A 13578-nucleotide genomic window follows, 5' to 3' on the forward strand; every position below is an offset into this window, starting at 1 on the left:
CCATTAAGATCAATAAAAAAATCCTCCCAAATGCAGAACATTTCCCTTACCAGCTACATCTCAAATTAAGGCTGACATCAATGCAGAGATTCAACATTGCACCCAACCTGTGAGCATCACCTTCAGACACCCCAAGGGTTAGGGTCTTTGATAACTGTGACAACTGTTCTGAGACGAAAATCCTTGTGTATAAATCCTTCCAACTCTTGTATATATCTCTGAAACGAGAACCTAATGCCATCTCAAGACCCTTGAGAAGTACCAATGTTGCTTACGAGGATTCTCCACATGAACTGGGACAATATTAGAGAGATGGTGGCGCTGGATGCCTTAAAATGCATACAAGGTGAATAAATCCCCAGGCCCTGATCAGGTGTACCCTAGAACTCTGTGGGAAGTTAGGAAAGGGCATGTGAGGTGCTGGAAGACTGGAGTTTAGCTAACATGGTTCCACTATTTAAGAAAAAGGTGGTAAGGAAAAGCTAGGGAACCACACATCAGTGAGCCTGACATTGTTGGTGGGCAGGTTGTTAGAGAGAAGCCTGAAGACTTACATGTATTTGGAAAGGCAAGGACTGATTAAGGATAGTCAACATAGCTTTGTGCGTGGGAAATCATGTCTCTCAAACTCGATTGTATTTTTTGAAGAAGTAACAAAGAGGATTGATGAGGGCAGAGCAGTGGATGTGATCTACATGGACTTCAGTAAGACATGGTTCCCAATGGGAGACTGGCTTGCAAGGTTAAATCTCATGGAATACAAGGAGAACTAGCGTTTTGGATACAGAACTGGCTAGAAAGTAGAAGTCAGAGGGTGGTGGTGGTGGAGGGTTGCCTTTCAGACTAGAAGCCCGTGAACAGTGGTGTCCCACAAGGATCGGTGCTGGGCCCACTGTTTTTCATCATTTATGTAAATGATTGGATGTGAACATAGGAGGTATAGTAAGTTTGCAGATGACACCAAAATTGGAGCTGTAATGGACAGTGAATGTTATCTTAGAGTACAATGGGATTTGATCAGATGGGCCAATGGGCTGAGGACTGGCAGATGAAGTTTAATTTAGATAAATGAGAGGTGCTGCGTTATGGAAAGGCAAATCACAGGACTTATACACTTAATGGTAAGGTCCTGGGGAGTGTTGCTGAACAAAGACCTTGGAGTACAGGTTCATAGCTCCTTGAAAGTAGAGTCACAGATCGATAGGATTGTGAAGGCAGTGTTTAGTATGCTTGCCTTTATTGGTCAGAGTATAGAGTATAGGAGTTGGGAGATCATGCTGTGACTGTACGGGACATTGATTAGACCAGTTTTGGAATATTGTGCACAATTCTGGTCTCCCTCCTATAGGACAGATGTTGAGAAACTTTAAAAGGGTTCAGAAATGATTTACAAGGATGTTGCCATGGTTGGAGGATTTGAGCTATAGGGGAGACTGAATAGGCGGGTGCTGTTTTGCCTGGAGTGTCGGAGGCTGAGGGGTTACCTTATAGAAGTTTATAAAATCATGGATAGGGTAAATAGACAAGGTATTTTCCCTGGGGTGGGGAAGTCCAGAACTAGAGGGCATAGGTTTAGGGCGAGAGTAGAAAAACTTAAAAGGACCTAAGGGACAACATTTTCACGCAGAGGGTGGTGTATGTACAGAACGAGCTGCCAGAGGAAGTGGTGGAGGCTAGTACGATTACAACATTTAAAAGGCACCTGGATGGGTACATGAATAAGAAGGATTTATAGGAATATGGGTCAAGTGCTGGCAAATGGGACTAGATTAGGTTAGGATATCTGGTCAGCATGGATGAGTTGGACCAAAGGATCTGTTTGTGTGTTTTACAGAAGCAGCTAATAGAACCAGCATCAAAACCACAGTCATCCGAGACCAATTGCACTGGGATGGCCATGTGCTTAGGATGCCCAAGTTTGAACGACAAAAGCAAATCTTTTGCGCTCGACTCAAGGAAGGGTCTTGAACGAGAGGACAATAAAGGAAGCATTTCAAAATCACGAGGAAGGCTTCTCTCTCAAGAAATGCAAGGCATCAATGCATGGTGGAAACTCCCATACGAAGGGACACAATTCTTTGGAGAACTCCACTAGGCAAGAGAAAGTACAAAAAAAAACGGAACCAGAGAAAGGAATGCCAATGATCTTAAAGCCATGGACCATTCCCACCTCCCAGAAATACTGCCAAATGTGATACAACTGACCTGTATTTTAACTCCATGGTTCGACATCCTTTAATACCTTTACCTAACAAAATTATCAGTTTTGCAATATTCGAATAATCAAACCTCAATCTTTTTTGGGCAGAGAGGTCCAAAGTTCCACTTACCTTGTGTGTGAAATAGCACTTACTGAACAGATTAGCTCTGATTTTAAAGGCTCTTCCATCCACCCTACAAACCCATTCCTGACACTCCTAACTAGAGGAAATTGTTATGTACATTATCGAATGCTTTCATCACCCTTAACACCTCAAATCAAATCACATTTAACCTCCTACATACAAATGAATGCATGACAAAGTATGCGCAACTAAGTCCTCACGCATGTCAATAAGATTGCCAAAATTCCACGTGCTTGCACTTGTGGGTGCGGAACCTCAACACTTTATTCCATATAAAGTCCCTCAACACTTCCCAAGCAGATCACAATTCAATTTTCCTGCCAATCTTCCATAGAGTCATAGTCATAGAAATGTACAGCATGGAAACAGATCCTTTGGTCCAACCTGCCAGCACCCGACCCATATCCCTCCAAACCCTTCCTATTCATATCGCCATCCAGATGTCTTTTAAAATGTTGTAAATTGTACGAGCCTCCACCACTTCATCTGACAGCCATACACGTACCACTCTCTTTGTGAAAAGGTTGCCCCTTAGGTCTCTTTTATATCTTAGGGGCAACACAGTGGCTCACTGGCCAGCACTTCTGCCTCACAGCCCCAAGGACCCGGGTTCAAGTCCCACCTCGGGCGACTGTCTGTGTGGAGTTTGAACACTTATGGGTCCGCATGGGTTTCCTCCAGGTGCTCCAGCCTCCTCCCACAATCCAAAGATGTGCAGGTCAGGTGAATTGGCCATGCTAAATTGCCCATAGTGTCAGATATGTTAGTCAGGGGTAAACCTAGGTTAAATACAACATCTTCCATAGTATTAAGCAGAAAATAGACCACTATGCAACCATAGAGTGCTAATTCAACATTCGTATTTGGAGATGTTCAAACATCCCGAAATGATTCAAAAGTAAAGGAAATGGCAAATAACCAGATTTGATGTCTTAACGTGGTCGTAGTTTTTGACCAAAATTTCACATTATGCAACTGTAACAAGACAATAAAGGGGATTTGCTTAGTTTCATCTATCCTTAAAAAAAATTCTCAAATATTTATATTCACCTGTGTGACGTACAAGAGTTCAGGAATAATGTAATACTTTGTAAAGCTGTGTGTTTATTAACCTAATCACCAACACACCCCTCACCATATTCAAATTTCATGCCAAATGAGACACTGTTCTCACACAATCTAATTTTTCGGGTGGTATGTTGTTTATGGAGTGAGCCAATCTGGAAACTGAATGTAGCTTTGTGGCAGCAAAGTAGATGGAAACCAAAGCCATGCAACAAGAGCCAAACCAAAGCACCTTTCAAAAATACATTCAGTTACCCGGTCATTATTGTGGGATTATTTTCTGAACTTCAGGTGCCGAAGGCTTCACACTACAGTACAGGATGAGGGAGTGACACCAAAGTTTTAGCAGGGCAGTAAGGATACTACAAAAGGATCGGAACAAACATCTCAAACAGAAGGCATATTTACTCAAGTACAACATTACAGCAATTAACGGAGGGGCTAGAAGTGACCTTAAATTGGTAAACTCAACACCTGGTCAATGCAGGGTGCAAATAATTCAATAAATAGAATACTACATTATGTTGCCACATCAACGCACACCTAAGGCTGTCATGCTGGAACGCTACAGCACTCTGGTCATGTCATCTATCAATTGCTGCAGTTAGTTCCGATCATAAAGACAAAAGGGAAACATTCAAGTCCGGACAGTGGTAGAGAACAGTCACAAGGCTGATCCCAAGCATTAGAATTGTATTAAAACTGATGCATTCAATGGAATAAAAAAGAAAGTTCTCTTTTCAAAATTAAATGTAGGATAAGGGGAGAGAAGTACAAACTAGCAAAAGTCAATTGAGCGTGGTTAGGAAGAATCTCACATAATCAAATAACTGGAAGAGTCTTCCAAGTAGGGCAGCGAAGCACAAATTCAGATCAGTTAGATGGCATGATGATAGCAGACTGTAGACTTTTCAGGTAGAATAAGTTAGAAATGTCAAGTAATTTAGTGAATCTACACTTTCTAATGCTCTGCATCACAACATTTTGGGATACTTATGTTGACTTCAGAAAGCTCAGAGTTGGTTGATATAACTGACCAATCAACTGGTACAATCATTGCCGGTTTTTAAAACTGGCCTTTCATAAATCTTAACCATTGCGTAAAAAGGCTCAGATTAATTTTTTTATTTAGGTTAATTTTATTTGAGCAAGTGCACTTGATTCTAAACAGGAGAAATTAACAGATATAATGAGTTATTTTTTCTGTTAATACTATAAAACTTACTCAATTAAAATCAGAGAAAAAACAATCCTAATTGTCAGATTACATTATCTTGGAAAACTCGAATCATTAATTCATTCAGTCCTGCTGGCTGGTCCATTGTTTCACTTGCACCAAACTACAGTTAATTTTGCACAACGCAAAAAATTCCTCCAGCAGACTGCTAGCGTATATAAACCTTTTCAACATCAGGGAAGTTGCAGAATCATTTTCAACTCTGGACATGATTACAACTTCTGGGCAAATACAACTTGGAAACATTTCTGCACAATATACGGTGTCCTGCTTGTGCAAATGGCAGATAGCATTGCTTAGTTCTTACACAGAATCCCAACAGTGTAGAAACAGGCCATTTGGCCCAAGTCCTCACCGCCCCTCCAAATTGTATCCCACCCAGACCTATTCCTCTACCCTATTACTCTACATTTCCCCTGACTAATGCACCAAGCCTGCACATCCATGGACACTATGGGCGATTTAGCATGGCCAATTCAGCTAACCTGCACATCTTTGAACTGTAGGAGGAAACTGGAGCACCCAGAGGAAACCTGCAGACATAGGGAGAACGTGCAAACTCCACACAGACAGTCACCCAAGGCTGGGATCAAACCTGTGTCCCTGGCACTGTGAGGCATCAATGCTAACAACTGAGCCACTGTGCCGCCCGGAGCTTCTTCAAGGTTTATAGATTTTTTTTTTAAAAAGGTGTAACTGATAGGCAACGCACAAGAAACAAAAATTTATGTTAAAATTGTTTTAATTGATGAAAGAGGGCAAAATATGAAAAATAAAGACGACTTTGCATTGATCCAAATTTTGATGGATACATATTAGTCAGGAAAACAGAAATCAAGATAACAGAACTAAAACTACATATCAAAAACAGAATAGCCTAAATAATTTAGTTATTAAATTTGCATGCAGGGAGATTATTTCCTCTGTTCATTATTTGCAGGAAAACTTTAAATTTGTTTTATGCTCACATTTCAAATGTAGCTACAAGTAAGCAGAAAAATTTCTCCCAATACATGCAGTTTACAGTGAAGCCCTGGACTGCAGTAAAATTAAAAGTGACATCAACTGCTGGTCATGAAATTGGTAAACAGTTTGAAAATGATCTTCTACTGAAGATGATACAAAATATCTTAAGGAAATGCACTGTCTCAGTCTAAAGTAATAAAACCTTCTTCTGCTAATTCATACCAGTTGCAACTCAAAACAAGTATTAGGATAACAGACATAAAAAAGCTTCTCAAAGTTCCCTGCATTTTCAGCTCCATTCTGAATCAATGTACATACTTGAAAAAGATGCGATGTGTGCACTAATGGTACAGGAGGTTTGGACAAGTATTTCACCTTTAGGATTTCAGTTCAAATGTAGTCGAGAATGATTGGACCAAAGTCCATTTCTCTCCTGGCTGCAAGAGACCTACATTAAATGAATTTCAGCAGAATTACACGAGGCAAATGTCTGCACAAAGTTTTTGATGATCCAACACCAACTTGCAAACTCACTTAAAGATCACAAGGGCAGCTGGAAGTTAATGTAAACATTACACCAGCATAGTTAGGATTGTTTGGAGGTCGGCATGAAACTGCTTAATCCAAACACAAATTCACAAAAGGCAAAAGCAACAGTTAATATAACTACAATGACATCTCGCCATTTTATGAACATAAAAATAAACTGTTATGCATTGGAACATTTTGCAAGGACTTCAGAAAAGGGCACAAAGCTTTTTTAAAATCCTATTCACACGTTAAATTAGGGAATAAATTTGATAACCTTTCACTGAAACTGATGCATTATAAAGTATGCACACACAAGCATAAATATAGAAAACTGTTTTCTCCAACCAAAAACATTAACTTTACCTAGAGGAAGTCATTTAAGAAGAACGCATCTGATGCAAAAATAAACTGTAAATCCTGATAATTTAACAAATAAATGAATATCATGGGCAGTAACAGAGGAAAGATAGGACTAAGCTCCCAAACACTATCTTTGTTTGTAATGTACATATTTTTCAACCTGGCAGTCAACTATACTACGCATTCAAACAAGGCAAGTTTAGTCTGCAATAAGTAAATCCAGCACAAATATGCCAGCTCCACTGAAGTGGCCTTTTGCATTATACAGAGCCGATATTAAAGCACTTCAAGCAACCAAGTGAACTCCTACTGCTTCATCATTAATTCACCAAAGGATTAGAATTTGCACAAATACATTAATAAATAAAGATTTCAACTCCCAAATCTATAACATTTCAGAAACATTCTCACCAGAGGGGCAAAATAAAAGTTCATACTCCCTATTTATAGCTTTTGCAATTATGAGTTACTATAAAAGTCAAACATTAAAAAACCAAAAAAGTGACCATGGTCTTTGCACCTCTTGAATCAAAGTGCTAATAAGTAGCACACACCATATATTTTAACCAGATAGCCTATTGTTATCTAACATACAGTCCTGTATAGCAGTGGAATTGGAAAAGAAACACAAGTTAGTTTATATTTGCAGGAATATGCTCTATCCTCATAATGGTGCGCGCTCCAATTTAAGAAGGGAAACATATGATTCCTATGCATTTGTGGTTGTCAAGTTTGATATCTTATTGCACTAATTCCCATTATTTTGCAATGTTACATTTTAATCATACCATAAGCAGACAGCAAAAGCACAGCCAAAATTAATACCAAATTTACTCAAATGATATTTTAAAAATTAAATCCACATTTAATAAAGTCTGCTAACTGCGATATAAAATCTGAGTTTGTGCAAATTCATGCAATTATCAGCAATTCATAGACTTCGTCACACAGCACGGAAATAAACTCTTCGGTCCAAACAGTCCTTACTGACTATAATCCCAAACAAAACTAGGCCCACCTGCCTGTGCTTGGCCCATATCCCTCCAAATATGTACTTTGCCAAATATATTTTAAACGTTGTAACTGTACCCACATCCACCACTTCCTCTGGAAGTCCATTCCACACACAAACTATGTTAAAAACAGTTGCCTCATGTCTTTTTTTATATCTTTCTCCTCTCACCTGAAGATATGTCCCCTCGGGATTTCCTGCCATTCACCTTATCTATACCCCTCATGATTTTATAAACCTCTATAAAAGGTCACCTCTCAAACTCCTATGTTCCAGTGAAAAAAAAATGTCCCAGCCTATTGTGATAAAACAAACCGTCCATTCCATCTTTGGAAATCTTTTCTGAACCCTTTTCAGCTTAATACTATCCTTCCGATAACATAACAACCAGAACTGGGCACAGTACTTCAGCTTCAGAACAGGATGAAATATATTTACATTCAAGTGAAAGCGTCACGCAACATCGGCACACGTTGTTAGAAGTAAATCCAAACACCACCGCAGGATAATTATTTTCAATGAAATCCAAAGGCCACTTTTCTCATCAAGAGAAAAAGCAGAATTCCCTTTGAACGCGGAACTACTTTCATATACAACACAAATCTTATTTCGACACTTGAGAAAATACTGGACGTAAAAATTCACACTGCGGTATTTCCAATCCAGCTAAAATTCCAATTTGCACCAAAGTCAATTTTAAATCAGACAATGATGTGAAGCCATCGAAAATAAAATTCCGTTTACCGACGAGAAAAAAAAGCAGTTCACGTCAGCGAACATTGCACAGCGTGCAACATTGTACCGTCCCCATACAAAACTCCTCGCTCTCGCACACGACACGGCTTTTGCCGCCACAAAAATAAGCCCACTATTTAAACGACTCTCACAATACAATTCTGCAGTTCCGAGCAAAATCCATCACACGAAACTACCCTTGAAGGTACAAGTAAAACAGTAATCATTTCTAAAGCACAATCAGTTCAAATTGCAATTACTAAAACAAAAAGGTCACACAAAAGTAGCTGCCCCGACCTTATTTGGTTTCGTGAAGACCAAGATGAAATAATTAAAACGCTTGAGCGACTCAGGACTTCCTTGCTTTTTGGGAAGCAAATTCTCAGATTTTGCAACATGAAAATTTAACTCGATTAACTGAATGACAATGTTCTGAGCTAAATTCTCTACACAATGTTTTTAAAAACAATTTATATTGCTTTGCGTCTAGCAAACTGCAGATATGTCGAGTTATAATTAAAACCAAAAGGAGGAAAATACCTTATTACATGCCCTATACTTCCCACACCTCGCAAATCCAGACAGAAATTCCCCACTGCATGGCTGATCCCATTCCTTGTACAAATCGCTTTATGACCGACATTGGCCTCGGGCAGCAGGCTCCTGCTTGGGCCCCGGCCACTCCTCACTATCTCCGGGTTCGGCCTCTCTGCTTCCTGTTACAAAGTAGTCACAAACATTCAACAAATTTCAAATGGGGAGTGGGCGGTAAAGAAACTGCCGAGCCGACCAAAACAGACAAGAAAATAAGAAACTGAGAAAAGCAAAAGTGAAGAGAACCAAAAACATCCACCGGAGCGACGGAAACGTCATCACTTCCGTTCCGGTGAGAAACAGTAACCCCCAAACACCAGTTCCAGTTTAAGCAAGGATTCCAACAAAAAATGTTTTTGATTTTTAAAAAACACAAAAGGTGCGGACGTCTTTGTGATCGTAAACTTCATCGCTTAATTTCACAACAGACCTCGCAGAAACATGTCGCGACAAATTAATGAATTAAAAAGGTCGAGTTCCGACAAGAAATCCCATCCATTCCAGACTAGAATTGGAGGGGTCCTTGGGCACATGCCGAAATTATTTAAACATACCAAGCCACCCGTTCGACGAAGATCTCAATGAAACTTTTAAAAAAAACATTATGCTGAAGCCTATAATGCACAAAAAGTGTAAATAAAATAAAAGTAGAACACATGTCGATGGACTAAAACGCGAGGGACACAAAAGCATCTCGTACCAGCGAAACAAAAGGACCGATTAGAAACGGTAGCTCAAGTCTCAGAGGAAACTGTAGTTCCCATTTCCAAAAGCTATTTTATATTCATATTTAAAACCGAAAGAAAATCTCGATTGTAGGCAGAAAATGCCTATCACAAATAATTGTTATTATATTAATGTCGATTTAAACCATTACTGTACTTTACGATTTTTTCTATATCCAATTATGAAGTCATACCAGACGCGAAATGTTAACAAGTTTCCCTCTCCACAGTTACTGCCAGACCTGCTGAGCTTCCCCAGCATGTTCTGTTTGTTTCCATTTTCCTATCTCCTATCTGCGTTGCAAGTCAGAGTACCTATAAGCAGCAAGTAGAAACGCAGTGTCCACATCAATTTGTTTCACTTGTGTTCAAATATATAGTATCCTTGGTACATCTTACCAGCAAGTAACTTGAAAGCATGAAATTCCTACAATATTTGATAAGATTTACTACTGCACAGAATCGTCGACATAGAACCAAATAATCTACATCCTCCAATCAAGCCAAATTTCTCAGCTAAACCAGTCCCTGTTTCTACCTTAGCTCGGCTGCTTTTGTTATCTTCAGACGCAACCATTCCAACGATTTCTTGGCTTACTTCCATCCATTCCCCCACCCCACCCACCTCCTCTTCCTCCTCCAAGATCAGGCCATGATTTTAAAAGTCTCAATTTCACGTCTGAATACCTTTATGGTCTAAATTTTGTAACTTCCATCAGCCTTTCAATTCTGTATTCCTTCAACTCCTGTGCAAACCCCTACCTTCCTTCATCCCATTACTGGGGGCCATGCCTTCAGCCAAATGAGCCAGAAGTTGTGCAATTGTCTCCTTAAACCTTAGCCCTTCTGCTACACACGTGTACTCTCCCTTCTTCAAGGCCCACTTTAAAGTCTAACTCTTGGACCAAAGTTCTGATCACCCATCCTGACATTTTGTTCTTTAACTCTATCATATTTTGTCTGATTACATTCCTGGGAAGGCCTTCAAGACATTTTACCAAGTTATAAAATTCAAATAAATTAAATCAGTCACACGATTTATCCGCACTTTCCAGATGTCACCACATAAAATGAATCTAAGATTGTTATATACTTCGGAACACAATAACAAGCGAATAAACTTAAAGTGAATTTGCATTTCATCATATTTTTATTATAAAATCTCATGAACACATATCGTGCTTTCAAATTACTACACTTCAAAAATCAAGCCTTAACCCAGAACTGCTATTTACTGCAGTATTAAATGCTATTCAGTTTGACCACCCAGCTGCTTCCTCTTCCTCAGCACTGTGGGTTTTTATTGGGACATTTATCCAACTGCCACATAAAAACCCTCACTACGCTTAAATCATTCTACTTTAGATCTGCCTTTTAGTTTGGTGTCTCAAAAACTGATTTATTAAAGCTATTTGAATAAGTAACTTGTGCTGTGGATAAGGGGGACCCACGAGAGGTATTGTGCTTTGATTTCCAGAAGGCATTTGGTAAGGTTGTCAAAGGTTATCAGAAAACAAAAACTCAGTGTAGGAATTAACATATTTGCTTGGGAAGAAGATTGGCTAGCCCACAGGAAGCAAAGAATAGGAATAAATGGGACTTTTTCAGGTTAGCAGGAAGTCATGAGCAATGTGCCACGAGGGTCAGGACTAGGGCCTCAACTCTTCCCAATTTATGTAAATGATCTGGATGAAGACACAAAAATACACTAGCTAAATTTGCCAATCACACAAAAACAGATAGGAAAGTGAGTTGTGAAGAGGACATAAGGAGCCTACAAAGGAATCTTGATACATTGAGTCGGTGAAGATCTGGAAAATAGGTTACAATGCAGGAAATTGGGATATTATCCATTTTGGCAGAAAGAATAAAAATTAAGCATATTATTTAAACAGTGAGAGGTTGAAGAGCCCTAAAATGCAAAAAGAATCTGGGTGTCCTAAATCACATAAGATTAATGTGTAGGTGCAGCAAGTTATCAGGAAAGCCAATAGGATGTTACGTTTTACTGCAAGGAGAACTGAATGCAAGGCGAGAGAGGTTATGCTTCAGTTATATAAAGCATCAGTGAGATCGCATCTGGACTTAGGGAAGGATGTTAATGCGTTGGAAGCAGTTCAGAGATAATTTACTGGACCAATATCTGAAACAAGTGGATTATCTTCTGAGAAAAGTCTAACCAAGCTTGGCCTGTGTCCTCTGGCGTTTAGAAGAGTCATAGAGATGTACAGCACAGAAATCCCTTGGTCCAACTCACCCATGCTGACCAGATATCCTAAATTAATCTAGTCCCATTTGCCAGCACTTTGCTCATATCCCTCTAAACCTTTTCAATTCGTGTATCCATCTAGATGCCTTTTAAATGTTGTAATTGTACCAGCCTCCACTACTTCCTCTGGCAACTCATTCCATACACGCATCACCCTCTGCGTGAAAAAGTTGCCCTTTAGGACATTGTTAAATTTTTCCCTTTTCAACAAACACATCGACCTGGACCCAATATACCGGCCACTACAGCGGACAGCTCGAACTGACAACCGGAAGCGGCAGAGACAGGCCACTATAAATGCCGGAGGAAACAGCACAGAAGCGCTTCACAGGAGGCTCCCAAGCACTGAGGATGTCACCTAGACAGGGGACGAAACATTTGCAAGACAAATTCCCAGCTCGGCGTACAGAACCACAACAACGAGCACCCGAGCTACAAATCTTCTCCCAAACTTTTCCCTTTTCACCTTAAACCTATGCCCTCCAATTCTGGATTCCCCCAACCCATGGAAAAGATCTTGTCTATTTAAAGTCAAAGGTGATTTCAGTTAAACATATAAAATCCTGAGGGAACTTGAATGGGTGGATGTCGAAAGAATATTTCCTTTTGTGGGAGAATTTAGAAGGGGTCATACTTTAAAAATATGAGGTTGCCCATTTACGACAGATAAGATTTTTTTTCCCCCCTCTGAGGGTTGAATGTCTTTGGAATTCCATCCCTCAAAAAGATAGTGGATGCAGAATCTTTCAATATTTTGAAAGGCAGAGGTAAATAGATTCTTGGTTACCAAAAAAGTGAAAGATTTCTGGGGGTATGCAGGATTGTCAAGAGTTGAGGTTAAAATCAGATCAGTCATGATCTTTTTGAATGACTAGCAATCTCAAAAGGTCAAATGGCCTACTTTTGCTCCTTGTTTGTATACATTGGAGGCCAAACCTTGATTATCTATCAATCAAACTACAGCTTGAAACTAGCACATTCTCGTACCAAAGGTTGGAGATGGAGGGACGAAGGAAGGCGGACAAAGAGAGGGAGAGAGACTGGAGGAGTTCCAAACTATTACTCTCCACTCTGCATAACTTGACTTCTGGCTGTAATGTTTTTGGCATGCATTTTGTTTAAACTTTTTAAAGCTAAAAAATATCTATGTCCATATTTGTCATGGGACAGAAGTGTAAAATCGTCACTGTAATTGCCCAATCTAGGCAATAGGTTCCCACAAACCAATTTTTTTAATTTTAAAAACTATTTCTTTTGCCATTTCTCCTCTCAGTAATTCAATTGTAAACTATTTACTTTTTGGTCTTTGTCGGACCTGACTGATCAAAAATTACTGAACTGCTCGTGAACCATTTTGGGATGTCCTACATACTTAAAAAACAAACTCTTTCTTCCTTTTCAGCTGCATGACAATGGAACAAAGAGGGATTGAACAGGTAGTTTAAAGGGGTCAGGATCAGGCAGCAGTGGAATGTGAGGGGGTGATAGGAATTGAAAGGTGGTAGGAAGGTGAAGGAATAGCAGATGCATTGTGTTGGGACCAAGGGGAATTGGTGGAAGAGAAATTATGGAAAAGTTCCAGTGCTTCGGGAATGGGAAGAGGAAACCACTGGCAATTTTTAATCCCCTTAATAAATGCGACTCATTTCCCTGCCAGTCAAACCAAATGATGAAAACAGAAATAGAAGAAACTCAAAAGGAAAGCAAAATTAAATTATGGAACAGAAAATATTTTTTAA

At 39.5% G+C, this 13578-nt stretch overlaps 1 protein-coding gene across 19 annotated transcripts in view; it reads right to left on the minus strand.

Annotated features, from left to right (window-relative positions):
- The window catches only part of kmt2d (lysine (K)-specific methyltransferase 2D), a 247467-nt gene that overhangs the window by 186368 nt on the left and 47521 nt on the right, over positions 1 to 13578 (minus strand). The window contains exon 1 of one of the 19 annotated variants that reach the window (XM_072566974.1): positions 8792 to 9118. The exons of the other annotated variants lie outside the window; for them this stretch is intronic. The gene's annotated coding sequence lies outside the window, so the exon portion shown is untranslated. Of the gene's footprint in view, positions 1 to 8791; positions 9119 to 13578 lie in introns of those variants that run through there. 19 annotated transcript variants of the gene reach the window in all.

This window comes from Chiloscyllium punctatum, chromosome X (assembly GCF_047496795.1).
Source record: "Chiloscyllium punctatum isolate Juve2018m chromosome X, sChiPun1.3, whole genome shotgun sequence".
NCBI lineage: Eukaryota > Metazoa > Chordata > Chondrichthyes > Orectolobiformes > Hemiscylliidae > Chiloscyllium > Chiloscyllium punctatum.